Source organism: Mizuhopecten yessoensis, unplaced genomic scaffold (assembly GCF_002113885.1).
Source record: "Mizuhopecten yessoensis strain PY_sf001 unplaced genomic scaffold, ASM211388v2 scaffold10715, whole genome shotgun sequence".
NCBI classification, from domain to species: domain Eukaryota; kingdom Metazoa; phylum Mollusca; class Bivalvia; order Pectinida; family Pectinidae; genus Mizuhopecten; species Mizuhopecten yessoensis.
In genome coordinates, this window is record NW_018408685.1 from 7,970 (window position 1) to 16,202 (window position 8,233).

Here is an 8,233-nt window from a genome sequence, read left to right on the forward strand (position 1 = left end):
CAGAAAGGGAGTCTCTAGTTATTGCCTTACATGCAACCCAGCACGAATGGTGGTCCCCAGACAGAAAGGGAGTCTCTAGTTATTGCCTTACATGCAGCCCAGCACGAATGGTGGTCCCCAGACAAAAAGGGAGTCTATAGTTATTGCCTTACATGCAACCCAGCACGAAAGGTGGTCCCCAGGCAGAAAGGGAGTCTATAGTTATTGCCTTACATGCAACCCAGCACGAATGGTGGTCCCCAGACAGGAAGGGAGTCTCTAGTTATTGCCGTACAAGCAACCTAGCACGAATGGTGGTCCCCAGACAGGAAGGGAGTCTCTAGTTATTGCCTTACATGCAACCCAGCACGAATGGGGGGCCCCAGACAGAAAGGGAGTCTCTTGTTATTGCCTTACATGCAACCCAGCACGAATGGGGGGCCCCAGACAGAAAGGGAGTCTCTTGTTATTGCCTTACAAGCAACCCAGCACGAATGGTGGTCCCCAGACAGAAAGGGAGTCTCTTGTTATTGCCTTACAAGCAACCCAGCACGAATGGTGGTCCCCAGACAGGAAGGGAGTCTCTAGTTATTGCCTTACATGCAACCCAGCACGAATGGGGGGCCCCAGACAGAAAGGGAGTCTCTTGTTATTGCCTTACAAGCAACCCAGCACGAATGGAGGTCCCCAGACAGAAAGGGAGACTCTAGTTATTGCCTTACATGCAGCCCAGCATGAATGGTGGTCCCCAGAAAGAAAGGCAGTCTATAGTTATTGCCTTACATGCAACCAAGCACGAATGGTGGTCCCCAGACAGAAAGGGAGTCTCTTCTTATTGCCTTACAAGCAACCCAGCACGAATGGGGGTCCCCAGACAGAAAGAAAGTCTCTAGTTATTGCCTTACATGCAGCCCAGCACGAATGGTGGTCCCCAGACAGAAAGAAAGTCTCTAGTTATTGCCTTACATGCAACCCAGCACGAATGGGGGTCCCCAGACAGAAAGGGAGTCTCTAGTTATTGACTTACATGCAGCCCAGCACGAATGGTGGTCCCCAGACAGAAAGAAAGTCTCTAGTTATTGCCTTATATGCAACCCAGCACGAATGGGGGTCCCCAGACAGAAAGGGAGTCTTTAGTTATTGCCTTACATGCAACCCAGCACGAATGGGGGTCCCCAGACAGAAAGGGAGTCTCTAGTTATTGCCGTACATGCAGCCCAGCACGAATGGTGGTCCCCAGACAGAAAGGGAGTCTATAGTTATTGCCTTACATGCAACCAAGCACGAATGGTGGTCCCCAGACAGAAAGGGAGTCTCTAGTTATTGCCTTACAAGCAACCCAGCACGAATGGTGGTCCCCGTACAGGAAGGGAGTCTCTAGTTATTACCTTACATGCAGCCCAGCACGAATGGTGGTGCCCAGACAGAAAGGGAGTCTCTAGTTATTGCCTTACATGCAACCCAGCACGAAGTGACTGATAAGATACGACTTTAGAGTCAGAGAAAATATGGTAAAACAAACAACACAGATCTAAAGATATTCTCAAAACTCTTTGTATACCACATAACCTATTTCCTTTAATATGTGTTTACTTGACGTCGCGGCTTAATACAAAAACAAATATATTGAGGATACCGAAAATATGACTTAATTACAAATAACTCTCTGAAAGACCAAAAACGCATCAGCACGTCCTCTAGATTCACTTTTCCTGTCGAAACAAAATTCATTATTATCCCGGACTGTCTAGAGGCTGACACAGAGAAAACTGAGTAATAAAATGCGTGCGTCCTGAAACGTTCTCTAAACAGACACCCAGCATTTCGTTCCCTAAATTCACATGAGTGTAAAGAACGACAACTCTAGGGGAGACTTGGACTGTGAAATAATCTGATTTTATTCTGAGCAAACACTTGGTAAATGCACAAACTTAGATAATCTAATCTAATTCCGTGGTAAATGTAACTGTAGATGGTGTGAAAAATTGTCGTAGAGAAATCGGTGATATCTACTCTAACTCCAAATCCTAAGTGACAATTCAAGCAAAACTTAGAAAACTTCAAAAATGAACTTCAAGCCGCATTGATTCTTGTTTTTATTACATTGTATTGTCAGGCGATGCCCCAACCAACCCAGGCCCTGTAAGATTTCCCTACGGCAGATGTCAGAAACCTGTAATATCAAGCCAGCACCAACTTCAATGTGATTAATGCGATATTTGACATCATAGAAAAGATATCGACATGTCTATCAACAAGTATTAGCTTGCAATGGACAACGAATTAAACCTCTGTCGGTCTAGACAGGATTAGTACTATTTATGGGAATACAATGGTTGTGGGTGGTCGTAATTATGATATGCTATATCCAGTAAAATCCTCACCCCTCGACGATATATGTGATGATTTCAAAATCATTATAAAGATAGCAACATGTCATATACTTATGTTAGATCTCTGGTGTCGTATTGACAAATCAACCACAGTACAACGAGTTTCACCTGTAGAGGTACTAGTGATTGGTATGATCTTAGAGGTGTTGTAATTAAGGGTAATACGCATAGATTTAACAAAATCTCAAATGTATATAGAAGCTTTAAGAGTTTTAACTTTAAGAGATATAAGCCAAATACCGTTACACGCAGCATGATGACTATAATACTACTACTGGGCCAAGGAGACGCTCCCCAATGACGTAATTAATCATCATGCTCCATTCTAGAAGCTAGACCGCGTAAACTTCCTTATATGCACGGTAATCTGAGAAGAGCAGTCCATAAAAAGGTAATTTATATAACAGGTACTGTACATCTAGAACCAGTGAAAACTGGGAAAAACTACAGAACACCGCGTAATATAGTTAACAAAGAAACGACCCCTATCAGAGCATTTCATGGAGAGGTGCGATGAGGTGCCCAAATCTAAAGATTTCTGGCCAACCTTAAAACCGTTTCCTTAAAACAAATCTGTCAATGATGACAGGGGTGTTTTTTTTATGTGAAAACGTTAACATTTTCTCAGACCAGACAGTTGTTTGTGAAGCATTCAATGAATATTTTACAAATGATGTCAACACATTTCAATAATCGCCCTAGAGTTGATAAAATAGAGGAACGTTTCTGCTAATGATTACTGGAAGAATTTGAGATATCATTGTCCACTGCTAAAGTAAGTCCTTCAAGGTTCAATACTACGACCGATGATTTTTATCTTATCCATTTTTATATATTTTCCAATATGTAAAAGATTCTCCTATGTATAATTATGCAGATGATAAAACCCTTAGCTACATACATGAAAATGTTCAGGAATGAAACGAGTTCTGGAAAGGGATACGGAAATAGTATGAAAGCTGACTCAATCTAATCAAGCTATATGCTTTCGAAAACATTTTTAAAAAGTCATTTTTTTTTTTTAATGTTGCAAACACATATAATACTTGTGATAAGTCAGTTAAATTGACAGTCTTTTAATATTTGATACACAGATTGCAAACATAATTATGTAGAAACGCATCCAGGCAGCTGGAAGTTTTCAAATGAATTGTACACTTTTTAGCGATGACAGTAAAGATGCTAATTTACTAGTCGTTCGTTTTATCACATTTTGACTACTGCCCTCTTTTTGGCATTTTTTTGTAGCCAGACTGCAACTAGCGAAATAGAAAAAGTTAAAGAAAGAGCCATGCAAATTGTTTTAAATGATTGTACCAATTCTTCTATTTTACATAGGAAGCGGATGAAACCTTTTAGCATGCGAGGCTGTTCAAGTTGTCAAAAATATGTTTTTGGAAAAATAAAACAATTACAAAAACAAAACAAAAAAAAGCAAAACAAATGTTTCCTGATTACATACATGACCTACTTTTAGACAGGATGTTACATTTGAGGTCCCAATATGATAACTAGCAGGTATGGACCGACATCTTGTTTGGTAGGAGGCCGCTGCCTACCCTATGACCTACGAAAGGTTTCGTTGACAGCTCCAGACGTGGGATGGCCTCAACTGCAGGTGAGCTATGTGTTCAAGGTAATGTCTACATGCCTGTTGTTACACATTGTGTTTTTGATCATGTAATTATGTTCATCGCTTAAGCTTATTCTATTTGTCTATGCTGAATATGATTGTTTCATTGCTGTTCGTTTTTATGTCAATGTTCGTAGATGCTTTAGCGTTTAGTGCAGATCTATTTGTTTTACTGTTTTGAGTGATTTTTTTTATCGTAGCTTCTTTTTTAGCTCACCTGGCCCAAAAGGCCAAGTGAAGTTATGCCGCGGTGCGGCTACCCCGAGTTTCCTATGGCCCCGACCCCAGACTTAGACATTGCATCTAAGCTGTCAAAATGACAAAGAGAAAACACGTGCTATGGTGCGGCGTCCGTCGTCCGGCCATCGTCCGGCCATCGTCCGTCCGGCGTCAGCTTTTTACTTTAAACAAATTCTTCTCAATAACCAAGAAGCCTAGGGTGATGGTTTGTGGCCAGTAACATGCTGAGATGTAAGGCTACAAAGTTTGTTCAAATAAATGACCTTCGCCCATTTTCAAGATAACAGGAGTCAAATGTGTTTAAAATCTTTTAAAAACTTCTGAATAACCAGAAGGCCATGGATGTTGATATTTGACCAATAACATGCTAGGTTAAAGAGCTAACAAGTGTGTTCAAATCAATGATTTTGACTTTTATTCAAGGTTACAGGGATCAATCATCTTAACAGACTTTCAAACCACTTCATCTGAATAACCAAAAGGCCCAATGTGAGGATATTTGACCAGTCACATGCTGGCATGAAGGTCTATCAAGTTTGTTCAAAAAATAGACCTTGACCTATATTCAAGGTCATATGGGTCAAATATGTTTAAAAACTATAAACAACTTCTCCTGAATAATCACATGTGCCAGAGTGGCGATATTTTGCCAGTAACATGCTGGGATTAAAGGCTACCAAGTTTGTTCAAATGAAAGAAACAGACCTTTATTCAAGGTCACAGGGGTCAAATATGTTTAAAACTTTAAACGACTTCTCCTAAATAACCATAAGGCCTAGAATGTTGATATCTGGCCAGAAGCATGCTAGAATAAAGAGCTACAAAGTTTGTTCAAATAAATAACCTTGATTTATATTCAAGCTCACAAGGGTCAAATATATTTTAAACATATAATCAACATCTTCTGAAGGCCCAGAATGTTGATATCTTGCCAGTAGCATGCTTAGATGAAGGGCTACTAAGTTTGTTAAAATGAATGACCTTGACTTATGTTCAAGGACACATGGGATATGCTTAAAAACTATAAACAACTTCTGAATAATTAAAAGGCCCATGCTGATGATATTTGGTCAGTAACATGCTGGCATAAAGGGCTACCAAGTTTGTTCAAATGAATGACCTTGACTTATATTATAAGGTCATAGGGGTCAAATATGTTTTAAACCTTTACATATCTTTTCCGAATAACAAAATGCCAAAAATGTTGATATTTGGCAAGTTACACACTTGGATGAAGGACTATTAATGTTATTTTCATCTGAATCACCTTGACCCACTATCAAGTCACATTTGCTCATAATATGTGTATACACCTTTAAATGACCTAATCTCAATATATACAAAAGGTCTAGGGTGGTTATATTTGGCAATTGCATGCTAAGATGAAGGGCTATACAATTTGTTCAATGTAATGAATGACATCATTCGACTTTCTAAGTTACAGGGGTCAAATGTGCTTAAATCTTTTAAAGTCATAAACACTGGTCTTTTGCATGTAGTTTTATTTTAGTCCACTTTTAATGTTACAAGTTTGAGATTATTACCAGGTGAGCGATGCAGGCCCATTGGGCCTCTTATCGTAGTGATATGGTGTGACATACATATAGTTTCTCCATTCAGTCATTATAGCTATCTGATTAATCATTTTCTGCAAAATATAATCTTGGCAGCGGTGGGATTCGAACCCACGCCTCCGAAGAGACTGGTGCCTTAAACCAGCGCCTTAGACCGCTCGGCCACGCTACCGTTACGTACATGCCGCTACTATATGTTATTAGGTTGCTTCATGCATATGAATTACTTTTCCTAAGGGTAACATACATATTAACGGTAGCAACGGGCGGCTTTAACGTACAATATTTGTAAAGCACCATTCGATAACCATAAAATTGTCCTGAATCGTATACGACTGAAACAAAACACATATAAATATACCAGAAAAAAACGCGTTTATAAGATTATTAACGCAAATGGGATCAGTGTCAACTGGCGCTTCATCTCACGCCTAGCAAATAGCTACAGACAATCGAAAGAAGCAAACATTTAAGTGACGTTTAGCTGTTCCAAGAACTGTACAAATACTTCAAGACCCCTGATATTGTGGAATGCAAGATACAAGAATTTGTATTTAACGTCGTGTATTAAACAAAAAACATTAGCTCCGTAGAGCTATTCATACGACTATAAAAATACTTAAACTATTTTATATCTATATACTTATATAAGATCACTAAAACAGTATGTCAATTAGGGTAAGAGAACAAGTGGGTTATTATAAAAATATTTGAAATATGAAAATAAACACCTTCCTGAGTAATAAATAAAAAAACCATATGATATGAGTTATCACGTACAGACCCCTACATTCAATGTCTGGTTAGTCTGACGAGTCGTAACTAAAAGTCTCGAATTAAATATTATATTTGTTTAACACAAATATTATGTTTGTTTTGTCTTCATATACCAATTTTAATAATTGTATCCACAACTTGGAATAAAGATTTTGATATGTTTGAGAAAACAAAATTGATGATAAAACAGATTATAGATATATCATATCATAATATACAGGTATGATATGGATTTACACAGGTATAGTATAGATTATACAGGTATTATATAGAATACACAGATATGATATTTGTTATAAAGGAATGATACCTTTTTAGAAAACTTTCAGGATAAGGCAAAGACCTGGCAAGATGAAACTTTTTGTTGATTTCCAGAGGTTGCTTTACAACCCAGACACTCATATTAGACATCGTCACAGAAATATCGGTCAATCGTCGACATTTAAGCAAGACATGTCTTGCATTTTAGTTAAAAAAACTGGTAGTTTTTTTCGGTAATTCATGAAAGCTAGTAACGACGAAACTATAATAAGACATAAACGAATACACACTCAATATCTTTGCCCTGTAATCATGAAACAGTTTTATACTTGTTGGTCGGGAATTTCTCTTTGTATAGCGACCTGAATTTAGTAAAAAAAAAAATGGTCAATATCTTTATCATGTACATTTATATTTGCCGGTATGTGAAATTCCGAACCCCATGACACGTACAACCAGACCGTGGGGTTTGGGATTTGTGCCATTATTTATCCTACACATACAAACGGGGCCGTGGGGTTTGGGATCTGTGCCATTATTTATGATTCACATACAAACGGACCATGGGGTTCGGGATCTGTGCCATTATTTATCCTACACATTCAAACGGGGCCGTGGGGTTTGGGATCTGTGCCATTATTTATCCTACACATACAAACGGGGCCGTGGGGTTTGGGATCTGTGCCATTAATTATGATACACATACAAACGGACCATGGGATTTGGGATCTGTGCCATTATTTATCCTACACATACAAACGGGGCCGTGGGGTTTGGGATCTGTGCCATTAATTATCATGCACAATCAAATAGACCGTGGGGTTTGGGATCTGTGTCATTATTTATCCAACACGTACAAAGGGCCGCGAAGATTGGGATCTGTGCCATTATTTTACCTACACACACAACCAGACCGTGGGGTTTGGGATCTGTGCCATTAATTATGATACATATACAAACGGACCATGGGATTTGGGATCTGTGCCATTATTTATCCTACACATAATGGGATCTGTGCCATTAATTATCATACACAATCAAACAGACCGTGGGGTTTGGGATCTGTGTCATTATTTATCCTACACGTACAAACGGGCCGCGAAGATTGGGATCTGTGCCATTATTTTACCTCCACATACAAACAGACCTTGGGGTTTGGGATCTGTGCCGTTATTAATCCTACACATACAAACGGGGCCGTGGGGTTTGGGATCTGTGCCATTATTTATCCTACATATACAAACGGGGCTGTGGGGTTTGGGATCTGTGCCATTATTTATCATACACATACAAATAGACCGTGGGGTTTGGGATCTGTGCTATTGTTTATCATACACATACAAACGGACCATGGGGTTTGGGATCTGTGCCATTAT

General features: G+C 39.1%; 1 non-coding gene across 1 annotated transcript; it reads right to left on the reverse strand.

The window, feature by feature from the left end:
* Nucleotides 1–5,909: 5,909 nt before the first annotated feature.
* On the reverse strand, nt 5,910–5,991 carry Trnal-aag. Its single transcript has one exon. It is a non-coding gene; the product is annotated as a tRNA-Leu (tRNA).
* Nucleotides 5,992–8,233: the final 2,242 nt, after the last annotated feature.